An 18,338-nucleotide genomic window follows, 5' to 3' on the forward strand; every position below is an offset into this window, starting at 1 on the left:
GAACAACTCTAGTATACCTAAAATAGTCAGTGCAACTTGGTTTCGAATCTGTATTACCATTATAACCAGGTTATTAAATTGATTTAATAATGTATCTGACTGACCAAAGCAATAGGAAATGACTTTGTTAGACCAATTATTTCGTGGATGATTTGACTACTGTATTTCATTGACCTCTCACACAAATCAAAAATCACTTATTGGTCAGTTTGAAATTCATAATTTTAAAGAATATTTATTCAACTATGGCAATGTTTGCAAGTCCTCAAATGTTTTGCTATCTTTAGTAAAAGGATTAAGTACTATCTACAAGAGACCGACAAAAATAATTTTGTACCTCTTATAATCCTTTCATTATTTGTGTTTTTTTCAAAGTAATGGTTCATGTCGTGGTTAGTGCAACGCCTTTACAGCGCCAGAATCGGAATTTGTAAGCAATTTGTAAGTTCTCTCTCTGGGTTTTCCATGGGGGCTCTGGTTCATGGGGGCTGTTCAAAATATTCCAGGGTGTAGGTTAATTGGGTGTAAATTGGGCGGCACGGACTTGTGGGCTGAAATGGCCTGTTACCGTGCTGTATGTCTAAATTTAAAATATATCATGTGTTGAGTAGAAAAGGCAATTTAAAAAAAAACAATTTATTGGAAGTTTAATAGTCACTCAAGGTGTGATGTATTGATGTGGATAATTTGTATTCAGACAAGGGGCTGCAGAGCTTCAAAAAATGATTGGATAAGTATTTGATAAAGTGAAAGGTTGAAGGTTTTTAAAATAAGTAGGTACAGTGATGATCAAATATAATGGAGTTTGTGCTACCGCAACAGAAGATCCCGACGTGCAAAGCATTGGCTAGGTTTCTATGAAAAAAGCATGGTTTGGATATTATGGAGATTTGCTTTATTAGTTTGAGAAAAATATTTTCAGATTTGTCTCTCAGGTCATTAAGTTCATTATATGAACCATATAATCATATATATATATATATATATATATATATGTGTATATATATATATATATATATATATATATATATATAATCATATAACCATTTACGAAGCGGAAACAGGCCATGTTGGCCTTTCGAGTCCGCACCGGTTCACTGATTTTGTGCGCCCTCTTCAGGTATTGGTCCCGGTAGATCTTCATTCAATAACGATGGGCATGTGTGAACTTTGAGGTCGGCTCACGAGCTTGGGACCAGCACAGCCTCAGAACTTTGGTGGGCACTGCCCGAGGCTCGAGAACTCAAATTTATGCATGTTAAATTCTTTGCACAGTATAAGAATTGCCTGCAACCAGTGAACTTGGAGAAATGAGAAGTGAGATTGGACTGTGAACCAAAGAACTTCATGAAAAGGAAGATCAGTTAAAAAGCAATCTTATGGCCATTTCTTTACTGTTTTCTTAATTTGGAAAGACTACAAGAATATTATGCCTTTTGTAGCAGACAAACCGAAAATGACACATATTACAAAGTGGAATGTGTAACAATCTGTATTCAAATACCATGCCAGTTACACATTATACCAATATAGTTTAATGTTGACATGAGTATTAAAATATTCTCCGTAGTCATAGATCATGAGTTTCGAACCAGCAAAAGGGAATTTGGAGACTGTTACAAGAACCTCAAAATGAAATGTTCTTGCTTATTTCAAATGTCAACACTTCCTCGATCTCTCTACAAATGAAAAAGAATGCCTTTTTTTTCTCATACTCACTTATGTCCAATAATTAGTGACTCCTACCATCAGATCCTTAATATTTCTGTTCATTTATCTCCCCATCCTTGTTCTTTTGCCTCCTTTAGAAACTGATTATATGCATAAATCCTGCCTATCTCCACTCACCATTTCAGCATCCATCTTCACTGAAAGATGAGAGATGACAGAGAGAACAGAGTTGGTGGGAGAAGCAACATCATAACACATCAACGCAAACAGCAGAGCTACAAGCTTGGTTGGAGGACTCATAAGCTGAGGAACTTTATGAACCTTATGTTTCAGTGCTCTCATCTGTTCATGAGCAACAGCTTCCTATCTTCCTGCATCACATCTCTTTTCTCTTTCAGGCCCTCATAAATGCTGGGTATCCAAAAGAAGCTTGAAGGAAGACAACCTTCCAGAGGAAGCAATATCAGTCACCCCAACCCTCCCAGAAGTTGGGATCAATATGTCCCAGGAGCAGCACCTCAAAAGTCCACCCTCATTTCTGTAAAGGATGACAGAAATAAAGATAATAAACTAGCTAGCCACATCTAAGAGCCAGGAAATACTGAGCTCCAAGCTCCAGCAGCGACAGTTATGCTGCAGGAGCAACCTCGGTTGGTGCATCTCCAGTTCCTTGCTCATTCCTTTGTCGCCACAATCCTGGTTACTTGGACACTTTTATCATATAATCTACAATGTGGCTTGATTTCAGCTCTATATCTGCTGCTCACATCAGCCAGGACTACAAAGTGTTTCTCTTATTCCCAGATTAAATACAGGGGACATGGCTGAGTATCTGAAAATAGAAGGACTGAGACTGTTCCCTGGTTCCCTGTCTAATAGTGTTACTGTGAGTGTTCTGACAAGGATGGAATGGAATCTACTCTGTTGGAGACTCATATTGCAGTGTCCTGGAGGGGACCTGGACAATCTTTGCCCATGAAAGAGGCCAGCTACTGTTAAATTGTCTCCTTTTGACACACTGCTCAGACATGGAAAAGAGGAGATTGATTAGTGCTCTTGTGAAATGCAGTCCAAGAAAGTTGGCAAATTATATTGGAGGGGATTGAAAAATATCTGTAATATGCTACCTTGGGAAGCAAAGGCTCCTACTGCATTTCTACTCAGACACCCTGCATGTTGGCTGGACACCCTGTTTCATTCAGAGACTCAATTTGTTAAATTTGCTACTGCTTTTCCAAGTTTTGAATTGCCCAGAAAAATAAAGATCAAATGTTCCCCTCAACAAGAAGTGAAAGGTGAGCAAAGTGACATAGTGTAGCAAAGGTTCATAGATTGTGATCTGGAAGTTGGAAATAATTTTGGCAATTTGGACAATGCAGTAATATGATCCTGGTGAGTTTGTATTGGCCTCAGGTTCAGGAGACTTCAGAATGTATCAGCTGGCCCAAGATTAGAAGATAACATATTTTTATGTTTAAAGGTGCTGGGGGGAGTATGGTATCATCAGACTCTCATGACATTTCAAATCATGTTGCTTTGAAGCAGACACCAACGTACAGAAAATAACTGTGAGTTAAAGGGATGAGGAAAGCAGTTGTAGCAATTTGTTTCTGGAGGTCACAGATGCAATATTAGTTCCACTTTTCCATGGGTGGGCTATGCTCAAACTAGGGCTGATAATTCTGCTGCAACACATGAAAACCATCTCAGCTTCAGTTTACTTGTTGAATACCTGAGTCTTCAGAAATAATGAATTTTCCTGTCAAATGCTTAATGGTATGATTATGATGTGTTGAGTGAATATGTCAGGGTGAACAGTAAAATGTGATAAATATCTGCAGAACTGAATCAAACCAAAGAACTCAGGAGCATCAACATCTTTAGTGCATGAATTATTGTCAACCTTGAGATCTAAGGTGTTTGTCATATCTTACACCCTCCTGACATTTCTAGTTCTATCATGATTTAAGTTATACTTAAATAACCTGCCCCATTGAGCTGCAGCATGCTTATGTTTGCACATGCTCAGAAGCCCAGCTCCAAGCCATCAATAATTTGTTTTGTGAAATATATGAGAAAGATCTGCTAATTCCTCTCATTTCCAGACATGGACGGCAAGATTGAGGTTTTATGAGGAAAGTGCTTTAACTCCCTCCAGCCACGTTCTATTCTTGAAGGCTCTCTTCTGGATCTGTACCTTCAAGTACTTGTTGAGCAGTTTCAGTTCATGGATTCATAGACCTTTACAGTAGAGAAAAAAGCCTTACAAGATGTGGGAGTCAGACTTGGGAATAATGATCGATGGAGGGTGTTGGTCAGATTTATGTAGGGAGAGGGTAACATCGGTGATCAATGCCAGACTAAGATTGGTACAATATAATTTCTTACACCAATTACATCTCACACCACAAAAATGACATAAAAGAAAATCAGGGATATTGGAAATGTACTTCAGGTGTGGGTTAGAAATTTGTACCTTTATATACTCCACATGGGCCTGCACGAAGGTGAGACCCTTTTGGTTGGAATTATCTAATATATTAACTTGGATTATGGGAAATGTTTTTCTGCTGGATCTGGAGCTGTATTTATTGGGAAACCTAGAGGACATGGGCAGAATATTAACTAAATTCCAAATGAAAATTTGTAGATATTGCCCTGTCAGTAGCAAAACAAATGCATTGTGATCAGCTGGAAGTCTGACTTCCCCTGCTTATCATTCGATGGACCACAGAGATGCACAATTGCATGGCCATGGAGAAAATAACATATAATTTAAGGAATAAGTATGACACTTTTGCCAAAATATGTCAACAATATCTAGAGTATGGATGACACTTTCCTTATTCTAATATATCCTAATTTAAAAGTATCATCTTCAAAAAGCATGAGCTACAATATTGAGAATTTTGATCTCTTTAATCCAATAAATCAAACTCGGTGCTGCTGCTTTATGTAGCTTTAATTCGTTGATAAAATGGATAAACATTTTGTATGTCTTCACATTATGCCTTTCATAATGATGAATAACAAAGCTTTTACTGTATAATGAAAGCGATTTTAAACATATATAAAGATACTCAAACTTTAAAGAGATGCAAAAAAGTATTTAAAGAAACAAAAAAATTCAAAGAAAAATTTCTCATGCTCACACCTTCATATCCTGAAGAATATGTCTGGCTGGATATTATGACATTTACATCATAGTCACTATGGTAACACTACAAACAATATTCTCTTAAAGAGACAACTAAAAATTGAAAAACACAAGGTTTTAACCTTTACAAGAGCACTTTGATGCACAGCTATAACAACAGCCCTCTGTTCTAAAAAGCTAACAAAATGCATAAAGACAACATCAATGAAGCACCTCAAAGAGTGGAATTAGAATAGAAAGACTGGTGGTACGCTGAAGTTTTCTTTTTCTTTTTACCATTTTCCTGTTTGTCACTTTAATTGCTTTAGTTGTTCAATTTTCAAAGTTTTGGAGGGGGGGGGAAGAAATTGTAAGAAAGCTGACATAGTGTTTGTATCTGGGAAGTGAAGTATACTAAAAGGAAGTGTAAATATGTTTAAAAAAAAGATTCAGATGTGATACTTTGTTTTTTTTAAAAATTAACGTGTTCAACCCGACCAAGGTGCAAACGTACACTAATCATATTTGTCCAGTTTGGTCCATAAACCTTCCCTGTTCATGTCCTGTTTTAATATCGAAATGTCTTTAACCATTGAAATTTTACCCACCTCTGTCACCTCCTCTGGCAGATCATTCCATATTCCTCCCTCCTTCTGTGTGAAAAACTCACCCTGAATCCTCTTAAATCTTTCCCCACTCGTCTTATTCCTAAGCCTTCTCATTTTTGAGAGATGATGGAGGAGGGGGCTCAGGTTAAGTGTGGGAGCTCAAGGGAAAGAGGGGAAGGGGGGAGATTAGTATTGGGTCTGGGGTGGGATATGAACTCAAGTGAGGTCCCTAATATGAGCAATCGCAGGGGAAGAAGAAAAGAAAGCTGATAGGGCAACTGAGAAAAGGCCAGAAGAAGCTTTGGTTCCTTTATTGTCATATAACAATACACGATATTTGTCAACTTTTGCCTGCCATGAAGGAAAACAAAGAGTTGCCATTAGCATTGACCGGCTCCCCCAGTAATAATAGAATGAGAAGCAAATAAGGCGAATCCAGAGATGTTGAGAGTCTGTGGTCTCTGCAGCCTCACAGACTCCTGTTTAATCCATTAGAAATTCCATATCCAAACCTCTGATACAGTGAGGAAGCTATCAGTGCCCAAGGCCCTTCGGGAGCCCTCCTTGCCCCAATGGCACCCTCTCAAATTCTGATTCTGATACTTCGTTCCCATGAGCCAGTTTCCAGCATCCTGCAGGCTGGTTGTGAGTCCTTCGACCACAAGGTCATCACAGCCTAGGTTGGCCCTTCAGCCACTGAGCCACTCACTGATCTGCTGCTGTGACTGACAGAGAATCAGGAGTCTCAAGGGGGGAGGTCCAGGTGGAAATTTATGAGTCAGAACTTAGAACATAGAAAACTACAGCACAGTACAGGCCCTTCGGTCCTTGATGTTGTGCCAACCCATATATTCCTTTAAAATAAAAGTACTAAACCCTACTCATCCCATAACCCTCTATTTTTGTTTCATCCATGTGCCTGTCTAAGAGTCTCTTAAATGCCCTCAATCTTTCAGCCTCCACCACCATCCCAAGCAAGGTGTTCCAGGCACCCACAATTCTCTGTGTAAAAAAAAATCTTACCCTGATGTCTCCCTTAAACTTCCCTCCCATAACTTTGTACCACATGTCCTGCCTTTCTTCCCTTTGCCTGGCATCTGCCAATCGACAGCCTCTGTCTATTATGTTATCCTTCCACCTGGTTCACTAAAGCCCAGATGGGACCAATGTCTTAACCCTCCCACCCTGTCCTCTTTACACTTGCTTCTCTTCTACGTATCGCCAGTCTCACTAAAGGCTATTGGCCTGACATGAGGACAATACTTTTTCCTCCACTGATGTTGCTTGACCTGCTGAGTTATGCTGGCAGATTGTGATTTAATATATGTAGGTTACTGTTCTCTATCTGCATCTAGAGACCAGTGGCAGATACAAAGAAAATTATTGAAAGTACAATTGTGAATTCTGAACCTATGTCCAGAACTCCTGAACACAGCAGCTCAATTTTTAAGTTTAGGAGAAAGTGAATGCAGAGACATTTGAGCATCAGCTGTGACTTGGGTGAAAACACTTGCCTTTGCATGAAAGGTGAAGGGTTTGAATTACAATCCAGAGACATTCTAAACAGACTCCTCTGTGCTGGTGTGCGGGATGTCCGCTCACCATATTTTAGAGAATTTGTTCTTGTTCTTAGTGCTTGTGATAGTACAGATTCTATCACCAATGTGTATATGTACAGATGGTAGTGTAGGATGACTGTGATTGGCTGAGAGTGTAGCCACACCTACTGGCAGGTCTTAAAGGATTGCTCCTCGCCAGACCAGGTCATTCTGGACTGGTCGACCTACTTGTGATATGCTCCAGTCTTTTAGTTAATAAAAGCCTTGGTTGGATCAACAAGTCTTTGGTTCTTCTGACACACATTACAATTTTATTAACTAAAAGACTGGAGCATATCACAAGTAGGTTGGCGGCGGCGACGGCAATGGGTCGCTGGTCGGCAGCGGCGGCGACGGCCTTTGAGGTCAGGGCTGGGGCCTGGTCAGACGTTAGGGTGAATGACATCGCGGTGAGGGTGGGTTGTACCTTCCGTGCTCGGTGTCTGCCCCATGACGTCAGGTGCTGCCGTGCAGTGGAGTACTCGCTCTCATTGGACAAGAGCTCTTAAGAAGAAGTGTTTGAAATGGAGAATGGGGATTTGGCTTCGCACGAGGCATTGTGTTTGATGGTGGCCATTTTGGAGTGACAGACTGCAGCAAAGTGGCCATTTTTAAGGCACTTCTGGCACCTGATTTTTCTTGCCGAGCACTGGGATCTGCTGTGCTTGTTCTTCCCGCAGAAATAACACTTTGGGGTTGCATCGGTCAGCATAGCGACAGTAGTAGGGTACTGGGTTAGTCCCCAGCCGGCAGCGGGTCCCTGGTCGACAGCGGTGGCGGCGGGTCCCTGGTCAGTGGTTTTTCAGATGGTGGCATTCTCTCTTTCGACTTGCCCATTACCACGTGGGTTATAGCTGGTGGTCCTGCTTGAAGGAATACCACACTCCAGAAGATACTGCCGCAGTTCTGCGCTCATAAATGAGGACCCCTTGTCATTGTAGATGTAATTGGGGTACCCGAAGATGGCGAAGATGCTGTGCAGGGCCTCTATAATTGAGGAGGCAGTCATGTCCAAGCAGAGCACAGCAAACGGGAAGCGGGAGTACTCATCAATGGCTGTAAGGATGTAGGTGTTACAGTTGGTCGATGGTAGGGGCCCCTTGAAGTCTACGCTGAGACGTTCAAAGGGGTGGGTGGCTTTGAGGACATGGGTGTTCTCCGAATGGAAGAAGTGGGGCTTGCACTCAGCGCACACTGGGCAGGCTCGGGACATGGAGCGAATCTCCTCGACCGTGTAGGGCAGGTTGCGAGATTTGACAAAGTGCGCGAATCTAGTTACCCCTGGATTACAGAGCTCCTTGTGGAGTTTCTGCAGCCTGTCCAGTTGCATGTTGGCGCAAGTCCCCCTGGAGAGCGCATCTGCCGGGTTGTTGAGTTTACCTGGCCGATACAGTATGTCATAATTAAATGTGGAGAGCTTGATTCTCCACCTGGCAATTTTGTCATTCTTGATCTTACATCGCAGGGTATTGCCAAACATGAAGGAGACCGCACGTTGGTCAGTCAGCAGCGTAAAGCGCCTGCCAGTGAGGTAGTGTCTCCAACAACGTACTGTCTCGACAATGGCTTGGGCCTCCTTCTCGACAGAGGAGTGTCAGCTCTCAGGACCCTGGAGGGTTCTGGAGAAGAAGGCTACGGCCGGCCTGGTTCAAAGTGGTGGCCAGTGCAAAGTCAGATGCATCGCTTTCGACTTGGAATGGAATGGACTCGTCGATGGCAGGATGTGCTCACTACAATCTATCCGCTCCCTCCTATGCACTGCGACCAATGCCAACCCCCATGAAAGGATGTTCTCTTTCCCGAGGAAATCCAAGTCGGGTACGACCATACCAGCATAGCTCACAGTTCCCGGTCCAGTCCTTTTATGACACCATGTCCGGTACACTAAGAACAACCCCTTGGTTGACCGAGTGACTCTGCTCCATGTCAACCCACATTATGCCTACATTGAGTACCCGGATGGACGGGAGGACACTGTCTCAGTAAGCCAGATCAGGTGCAGCAGTGCCTTTAACCCAACATCCCCCTATTTCTTCTCCCCCAGGTCATGTGCTTGAACAGAGGGACCAGCTCAGGCCAGTCTGTCGACAACGCGATTGGGGAAGTGAGCAAAGCAGTGGCCGCACCCAGCGACACGACTCGGGCGAATCCAATCCCAGCACCACGGGGGTCACACCGGATGGTCAGGCCCCCTGACCGGTACAGCCCCAAACCTCCATCCACCCTGGGGTCAGTTCTCAAAGAAGGGGTGAATGTGATAGTACAGATTCTATCACCAATGTGTATGTATACATATGTACAGACGGTAGTATAGGATGACCGTGATTGGCTGAAAGTGTAGCCACACCTACTGGCAGGTCTTAAAGGATTGCTCCGAGGGCGTGGCAAGATGGCGTAGGGAACAGACGTGCCTTCCAGACCTCTCCTGACTCTGATTTATTGTTTTGTCTTTAAGTGCCCGTTAAAGTTCTTTTAAAAGTTTATAAATAATAAGAGGTGTTGGATTAGTGCCTAATGGTTTATATGCAAAAAAAGAGGTAAAAGAAAACATCAACAGACTGTTAAAAAACTACATTTTCCAAAATTGTCTGAGCCTACTTGTTTACAAGAAGCCAGGACTCAGTGTAGAATGGATCCAGAGGAAGACATGCAGAGTTTGGCATTGAAGCTCCGTTTTAAGCCGGTGAGGCTCTTTGAAGGTCGCATTCAACAGCTTTCGGACCAAGGAGCTGGACGGGTGCCAGTATTTCACACAATGGCCACTGTGAGTGCTGTTACTCAGTCTTTGACAGTTGAATCAGCTGGGGCGCCACCAGCTGGAGAGTTAAAGAGCTGTCATTCGACTGCTACAGTGGTGGCGCAGCAAAATGCATCTTCAATTACAACGGTTTTTCCAGACATCGATTCAGTGAAGATGATTAAAGAGATTTGGCTTAAAGATAACCCTGATCTTCAGTCTCCTGGCATTGCTGGGGGGACTTCGAGAGGGATTTTTATACGAAGTCAAACTGCTAGAAAAGATACTAAATTAAAGGAAGGGACAGAAGATCCCGTGATCTCTAAGGAACAGCAAGACCCCATTATGCCTGAATCTACTTCTGTTGAAATGTCTGTTAAGGATCTTGAAGATAAGATATATTCTGTATCGAGTCACTTAGCTAATTTTGTGAACCTGTTTATTTCCAAGATTAATGCGATGGCGGAAGTCATTAATGGAGCTTTTAAGCTTGAAACCATTGAAAGATTTGAAATGTGTGATCAAGGTTTAATCGATGCACAGGATCAACTGCAAGATGAAAATAGAATAATTGAAACATTCCAGATTCAAAATAAAAATTTAGCAAAAAAGGTTGATTATTTGGAGAATCAATCTAGACGGAACAACGTGAAAATTGTTGATTTGCCAGAAGGCATAGAAGGACCAGATCCAAGAAAATTTTTTACTGAATGGATTCCACGAGTGTTAGGACAGGATAAATTCCCTGAAGGTTTAATACTGGAACGTGCTTATAGAGTTTTAAGAAGAAAATCTTTTTCAGGACAGAATCAAAGATCTGTTTTGATCCTTTGTTTAAACTATTGTGACAGAGAGACAATTTTACATATGGTTACTAGAAATGCCCAGCAAAATAGATCTCCTTTGATGGTTCAGAATAATCCTGTTTTCTTCTATCAAGATTTGAGTCAAGAAATTATGTTTCAACGACGCAAATTTAATTCTGTGAAAGAACGGTTGTGGAAAAAAAGACATAAGGCAACATTCAGGTATTCTGCGGTACTGAAGATTTTTTAGGATGGAAATTAGCCAAAGTTCTTTGACAATCCTAAAGAGGTTATGGACTTTGCTCAGTCTCTACCAATCATGCAGTTTCAGGAATAATGTAGTCCTTCAAGGTCTCCAAAGAGAGTGGAGATGTAAGGTGGGATCCAGATTTTTAAAAGAAATGGAAGCAATGGTGACCGAAGTGGTAACGTTGATTTAAAAAAATAAATCTTCTATTTTTTTTTGAGAAGAGTTTAAATAGTTTAAATAATGATGATAGTTTTATGAAATGGGAGTTGGGAGAGGGAACTGGGTGGGCACTAGTTTCCAGAAGTCATCAGCTACCTGTGAGTTATCTCACACCCAATATTTTGGGGGAGTTACCGCTTTGGACGGTTTAAACAGGAGGAGGTAGTTGTGACCTCCGACCTGTTTTTTTTTTCTTTTTAATTTTTGGGTTAAGAAGTGAAGGGTTTTTTAAATTATTTTTTAAAATAAATAATTTTTTTTAACTCTTTTTGTTTTCTGATTGTAATTGAGAGGGAATTAGGAGGTTTTTTTTCTATCCTTTTTTTCTCTTTTTTTGGGGTTTTTTTTTCTCTTTTTTCTTTCTTTTTTAAGAGGATGATGTCACAGAAGATAATAAGTCAAAAATTGAGGATGTTGAATTAGATGAAGAGGAAGATGAGGGGAAAGGTGATAAGAAGAAGAAGAAGAAACTTAAGTACAAATACATTGAGGGAGAAGAGTTTAATAAAATTAAGTTAATTTCAATAGAGAATTTTGAAGATGTTATAAATGAAGAATATGGAGAATTTTATGAGTTTGAACTTTTTTCTTTTTTTTTCTTTTTATATAAGGGGAGGGGAAGGGAATAAAAAGTTTATCTGATTGTTTTTCTAAGGGATGTTTTTGTTCTCTCGATGAATTATAAAGGAAACTTGGTATTAATGGAAATTCTGTATTTATGTATTATTAATTATGATTTTTTGTATAACAGATATGTGGTTGATATATGATTTTAATATTTGAATTTAGTTTTAAAGTGGATTTCATTTGTTAAATACATGAATTATGTTTGATTTAAATATATGTTTAAGGGTATTATTTTATTATTGACATTTTTTTTGTTGTTAGTAATTTTTTTTGTTGTTAAGTTTTATCCTTTTTTTGTAAGTGGGTTTTTTTCTATTTTATTTACAACATTGTTAATTAATTCTTCACTCTTTATTTTGGGGGGGAGGGTTGGATTAATTTTAAATTAGATGATTAATGTTGTGTTATAATTATTGGGGGGGTTAATTTGTGTAGTTTAATGATGTAGTATTCTCATTTTATTATCTTATTTTTTATTATTTCTTTAAATGTAATTTTTATTTTATTCATGTTATAAAATTTGAAATAAAGTTTAAAAAAAAAGGATGCTCCTAGCCAAACCATTCTGAACTGGTCGACCTACTTGTGATATGCGCCAACATCTGTTAGTTAATAAAAACCTTGGTTTGAATCAACAAGTCTTTGGTTCTTTCCACGTGCATTACAGTGCTGACTTGCAAATATTTATACCTCAATTACTAAAATAAAAATCACCCAGATTATCTGGTCATTTATACATGACTGCCTCTGGGACCCTACTGAGGATACATTAGAGTGGTAGACCAACAGTGACTGCAATTTATCAGTCAATTTTAAACTTATCAATCAGCCTCTGGGATATAAGCCTGCCTCTGAAGTCTCACTCAGAGTTACTGCAGCAACAGCCAGCCTGTTGTACAGAGAACAAAACAAAGGACTCCACATCACCTTTGTTGACCTCACCAAAGCCTTCGACACCGTGAGTAGGAAAGGGCTTTGCCAAATACTAGAGCGCCTCGGATGGCCCCCAAAGTTTCTCAACATGGTTATCCAACTGCACGAAAACCAACAAGGTTGGGTCAGATACAGCAATGAGCTCTCTGAACCCTTCTCCATTAACAATGGCGTGAAGCAAGGCTGCGTTCTCGCACCAATCCTCTTTTCAATCTTCTTCAGCATGATGCTGAGACAAGCCATGAAAGACCTCAACAATGAAGATGGTGTTTACATCCGGTACCGCATGGATGGCAGTCTCTCAATCTGAGGCGCCTGCAAGCTCACACCAAGACACCAGAGCAACTTGTCCGTGAACTACTCTTTGCAGATGATGCCGCTTTAGTTGCCCATTCAGAGCCAGCTCTTCAGCGCTTGACGTCCTGTTTTGCGGAAACTGTCAAAATGTTTGGCCTGGAAGACAGCCTGAAGAAAACTGAGGTCCTCCATCAGCCAGCTCCCCACCATGATTTCCAGCCCCCCCACATCTCCATCGGGCACACAAAACTCAAAACGGTCAACCAGTTTACCTATCTCGGCTGCACCATTTCATCAGATGCAAGATTCGACATCGAGATAGACAACAGACTCGCCAAGGCAAATAGCGCCTTTGGAAGACTACACAAAAGAGTCTGGAAAAACAACCAACTGAAAAACCTCACAAAGATTAACGTATACAGAGCCGTTGTCATACCCAAACTCCTGTTCGGCTCCGAATCATGCGTCCTTTACCGGCATCACCTACGGCTCCTAGAACACTTCCACCAGCGTTATCTCCGCTCCATCCTCAACATTCATTGGAGCGACTTCATCTCCAACATTGAAGTACTCGAGATGGCAGAGGCCGACAGCATCGAATCCACGCTGCTGAAGATCCAACTGCGCTGGGTAGGTCACGTCTCCAGAATGGAGGACCATCGCCTTCCCAAGATCGTGTTATATGGTGAGCTCTCCACTGGCCACCGAGACAGAGGTGCACCAAAGAAGAGGTACAAGGACTGCCTGCCACATTGACCACCGCCAGAGGGCTGATATCGCCTCAAACCGTGCATCTTGGCGCCTCACAATTCGGCGGGCAGCAACCTCCTTTGAAGAAGACCGCAGAGCCCACCTCACTGTCAAAAGACAAAGGAGGAAAAACCCAACACCCAACCCCAACCAACCAATTTTCCCTTGCAACCACTGTAACCGTGTCTGCCTGTCCCGTATCGGACTTGTCAGCCACAAACGAGCCTGCAGCTGACGTGGACATTACCCCTCCATAAATCTTCATCCGCGAAGCCAAGCCAAAGAAAGAAAGAACCTTGTGTGTGTCTAGTTCTGTCTAACAGTGCACCATAGGGAAGGAGAGTGTTAGCTGAATTCGGAGAATACAAATGGTCAACATCAAGAGAGTGAGGCATTCCATGATGGAGAGGTGGGGAATGGAGAGGAAGAGGTGGAGGTTAAAAGGGAGATGGGTATGTGATTAAACAGGCTGTGGAAGTTGGGGGAAATGGGGGGGGGGGGGGAAGAGGGCTCATGGAAACTATCAGGTTGGGAGAATAAGGAGAATGAGGGAGTGTAGACTGAAGCTGGGAGAGGATCAGGAAGAGGGTGAAGCTAAAAAGGGGCATTATGGGCAAGATCCTGAGTGCTCATGTGTTTGCGTATGTCTACTTGTGGATGCGTGAGCAGAGTCTGTTCTCCAATTATCCAGAAGGAATTCACACAGACATCTTCAGCTCCTCAGAATTTGAGTTCTCTACCCTGAGGGAATATTGAAGAAGATTATAATGATTCCTTGGATGTGCTTTGTCAAATGTTATATGCTTTGTGGAGTGTTGTGGAATGTCATTATTTAAATTGAATTTTTTGTTCCATTGGTATATTTCAGACATGGTGAATTGCAATACTGCAATGAGCCTGCCTCTCAAGCTGTTCTGAATTCAGATCAGCATAGTGATTTATTGGATCTGAGCTGATATGTCCAACACCCATATCAATTCTCTGATCTCCCGACCCTCCCCCTCCACAATCTCTACTCCCATAGAACTACCTTCATTTTCATGAAAGCTTAGAGCTCCTTGGTGTCACATTGTAAAAAATTGCAATTGCTGCACAGAAGCCCATGGAAACATTCACCACAAATTCTTACACCTTTTCTGAACATTTAGAATGTCAAAAACATTTTAATTTTGTTCAGCGCCATCAGCAAAAAAAAAGAAAAATATGACGCCAACGCTGGAGCTGCTGTAACAGCAGATCCGGGGAGAGTAGGGAGTGGGGAGCAGAGACACAGCATTATTTTGTGGGGTCCTTCTTCTCAGTCCTACTGCCAACGGCTCTGTACAGGATTTAAAAGGCCTGTTAAAGAGGCCAACAATGTTTTATTTAAAATTCTGCAACTGCAGGGTCTGGACTCAAGATGGCACCACCTGAATTCAGCAGCGGCCACAAGAGGTTGCAGACTCGGGGGAGCAGCAGACTGGCGATGGGGAGAACATCCCTGTTAAGAAGGAGAACCTTGAGGACATTGACCATGGTGGTGGACCAGTGAAGGTGTCTGCAGCTGAAGGACACACACAGGCAGCTGACTGTTGGTGACTTGTGGGTGAAGAACCCGCACAGTCTGTGGCCTGTTGGTGACTTGAGGTCAAAGGTCTCCCACCAGTTTGCAGGCTACTGGAGAATGGCTCATGAGGACCAGGTATTGGAACTGAGGTTCTAGAAGGTGCTGAGGGCAAGAATGGCCCCTGAAGGGCTTTGGGCACTGAAGGCTTTCTCATTATATCAGAGGTTTGGATCTGGGCTCAGGACGCTGATAGGTTGGAGTGAAGTGGAGTCTTGTGCAGCTGCAGAGGCTGGGAGAGCACTGGGGGCGAATCCACGGACACTCAGTGACTCTGAGGGCACTCCCCATTGATTCTCTTTCTCTGACTGTAAGGGGTGCCAGTGAATTTTTGTCTGCCTTATGGTAGACTAAAGGCAATTTGGTGCAATATTACAATTCTGTTTTATTGCATGACAATAAATAGTTTTTGTATCTGTACCACCTGTCATACAATATTTTTAATTTACAATTTTAGAGAGTATAAGAGTATTTACAGTGCACCTATTAGATAATTTTATTGATAACAATTGATCATAGCTATGCAATCTCTTTATAGATTGAAGATATTGTATAATTTTGTTGGAGACAGAGCTCGAGATAAAATAAACATTTTAACAGCTCACAACTGATTATTTGGCATAATTGTACACTGCACAAAAGCATATTGCAGGATAAAAATGTATTAACTCTAAAAATAAGCTAATATTCTCTGGGAATTGTGTAAAATATAAAATTATTCATGTGAAATTGAAAATTATTTTAAGCAGAAACTCAAGTTGTTAAATCACAATAAAAATTCTATGGTTTAATTTCATGGATGAGGTATCATTGAGAAATAAGTATTGAGGTTTATTTGCTATCATTTGAAAATAATTCCAATGAAAATTATTATAGTACATCACAAAATTTTACTCTGTTTCTCTTTCCACAGACACTGCCCATCAAGAGACTACAGTTTTATCTATTTGCATGACTGACATTCATTTAATAGGCGTTCTTTCTTCAAACAATGCAGCCTCCCCTCTACCAGCATCGACTTAGCCCTCACCCCACATCCTCATGTTACCCACACATCTGTCCTAGCCCCCTCTACCCCCACGTGTAACAAGGACAGGATTCCCCTTGTCCTCACCAACCACCCCACAAGCCCTCACATCCAAAATCTCTGCCATTTCTGCCATATGCTTCATGATCCCACCATCAGACTCATCCTCCCCTCTCAGCCTTCCACATGGACCTCTCCCTCTGTGACTCCCTTGTCCACTCCTCCATTTCCACCTACTGCCCCCTTGGCACCTACCCCTGCGACAGCAGGAAATGCTCCACTTGCTCCTGCACCACCATTCGGGGCTCCAAACAGTCTTTCCAAGTGAAGCAACACTTCATTTGTGTATCTGCATGGGGTCATGTACTGTATTCAATGCTCCTGTTGAGATCTCTTTTGCATCAGAGAGTCTGGACGTATTCTAGGAGATTGCTTTGTTGAGTACCTCAGCTCTGTCTGCCAGAATAGTGTGGATCTCCCAGTGGTCACCCATTTCAAGTCTCTACCCCTTTCCCTTGCTGACATGTCTCCCCATGGATTCATTAACAAATTGAAAGAACAACACGTTATATTCCGTCTGGGCACTCTGCATCCTGATTGCTTCACATTGACTTTTCCCCCCTCACCCGTCCATCCATATGTCTCCTTTCCTCTTGCTCTGTCACGCTCTTTTCCCTTTACCCTCTATCTCTTTTGCCTCAGCTCTTCATTCACAGAGCCAACCACCCACCTTCGCCCCCCCATAATTTCTCACTTTTCCTTTCTCCTAATCTCTTCTCCATCTCTAATCAATACCTTTTATCTGTTAGTCCGAACGCCAATTCTTTTATTCATACTTTGCCTGCTTTTGAAATACCTTGAAGAAGAACATCAGTAATTTATTTTTACCTCCTATAAGCTCCTCCAGCATTTCTGTGTTTTTACTACAATCACAGCTTCTGCAGGCTTTAGTGTTTCATTCTTCACATACTTGGCTGTTGAAATATAATTATACATGGTGATATAAAACTTAAAATGTAGACTCTGACTCTCTCCATTTATTATTTAGTCCACAATCCAGGAAGCAGAATCTCAGCTGTCGTCATCCTTACCAGTAATACCACTTATAATTATCGCTATCCTTCGGTGTTATGGACAGATTCTCAGAAACCTCAGATTCAAGGCTGGTGGTAAGTAATTGAGCAAACAATGCACCAATTTTAAAATATGTCTCAGAACCAATGGCCTGACAAAATGTAACTCCTCTTCCCAGTACATTCAACCTCTTCCTTCATGATGCAGTATTTCTCCAGAGATTCCCCAGCCTGAACAACCCTTTTAAGATACTCGGCCTTCTGTGAATTCAAGATGATAGACACCTTTCTTGATTCTGATGCTCATGGTTTGCTGAAGTTGCCTTGGGTTCCATGGAAGACATCATTTAAATGATTGCAACACCTTAATATTGTATTTCTCAATATCCCTCAATCCAAATGATAAACCTTCAACTCAGATACATAATGAGGGCTTCCATCACAAATGGAAGTACAAGAGCAGAATCATTTGTTTGGTTCTCTGGCCTGTAACTAATTAAACTATTAGCTGCTCTGAAATAAAAACAGAAGATGCTTGAAACAGTCAAAAGGTTAGGCAGCATCTGTGGAAAGCGAAACAGAAGCAGAGTTGACATTTCTGGCTGGAAGCCCCTCAGTTAGAAAACATGTTAGTATAAAGTTACATTTCTGGAACCCACTCAAAGTACAACTATGTAGAATGTGGTATAAAGAAACTCTATTCACTTTTTCAGTGTTTCCGATTGCTTCTGCTTTATTTAATAATCATCCATTTACCCTCGTGCTTCAAACACCGGAAAGAGCAAAATAACAAACATTTCAGGTTAAGCACTCTTTTTGAAGGCACACATGGGCACATCTCACACGTGGGTATAGAGCAGTCACATGTGGGCACATCTCACATGTGGGTATAGAGCAGTCACACAGATTCAAATTTATTGTCGGAGTACATGTATGACATTATAAGCATCCCTGAAATTCTTCTTTCTGCGGGTGAGGCAGAATTATCACTTACTGGTAATGC

General features: G+C 41.5%; 1 long non-coding RNA gene across 1 annotated transcript; it reads left to right on the forward strand.

Annotated features, from left to right (window-relative positions):
* Nucleotides 1–4,955: 4,955 nt before the first annotated feature.
* On the forward strand, nt 4,956–18,036 carry LOC138759863 (uncharacterized). Its single transcript, XR_011355165.1, has 3 exons — nt 4,956–5,075; nt 17,311–17,431; nt 17,515–18,036. It is a non-coding gene; the product is annotated as an uncharacterized lncRNA (long non-coding RNA).
* Nucleotides 18,037–18,338: the final 302 nt, after the last annotated feature.

Source organism: Narcine bancroftii, chromosome 4 (assembly GCF_036971445.1).
Source record: "Narcine bancroftii isolate sNarBan1 chromosome 4, sNarBan1.hap1, whole genome shotgun sequence".
NCBI lineage: Eukaryota > Metazoa > Chordata > Chondrichthyes > Torpediniformes > Narcinidae > Narcine > Narcine bancroftii.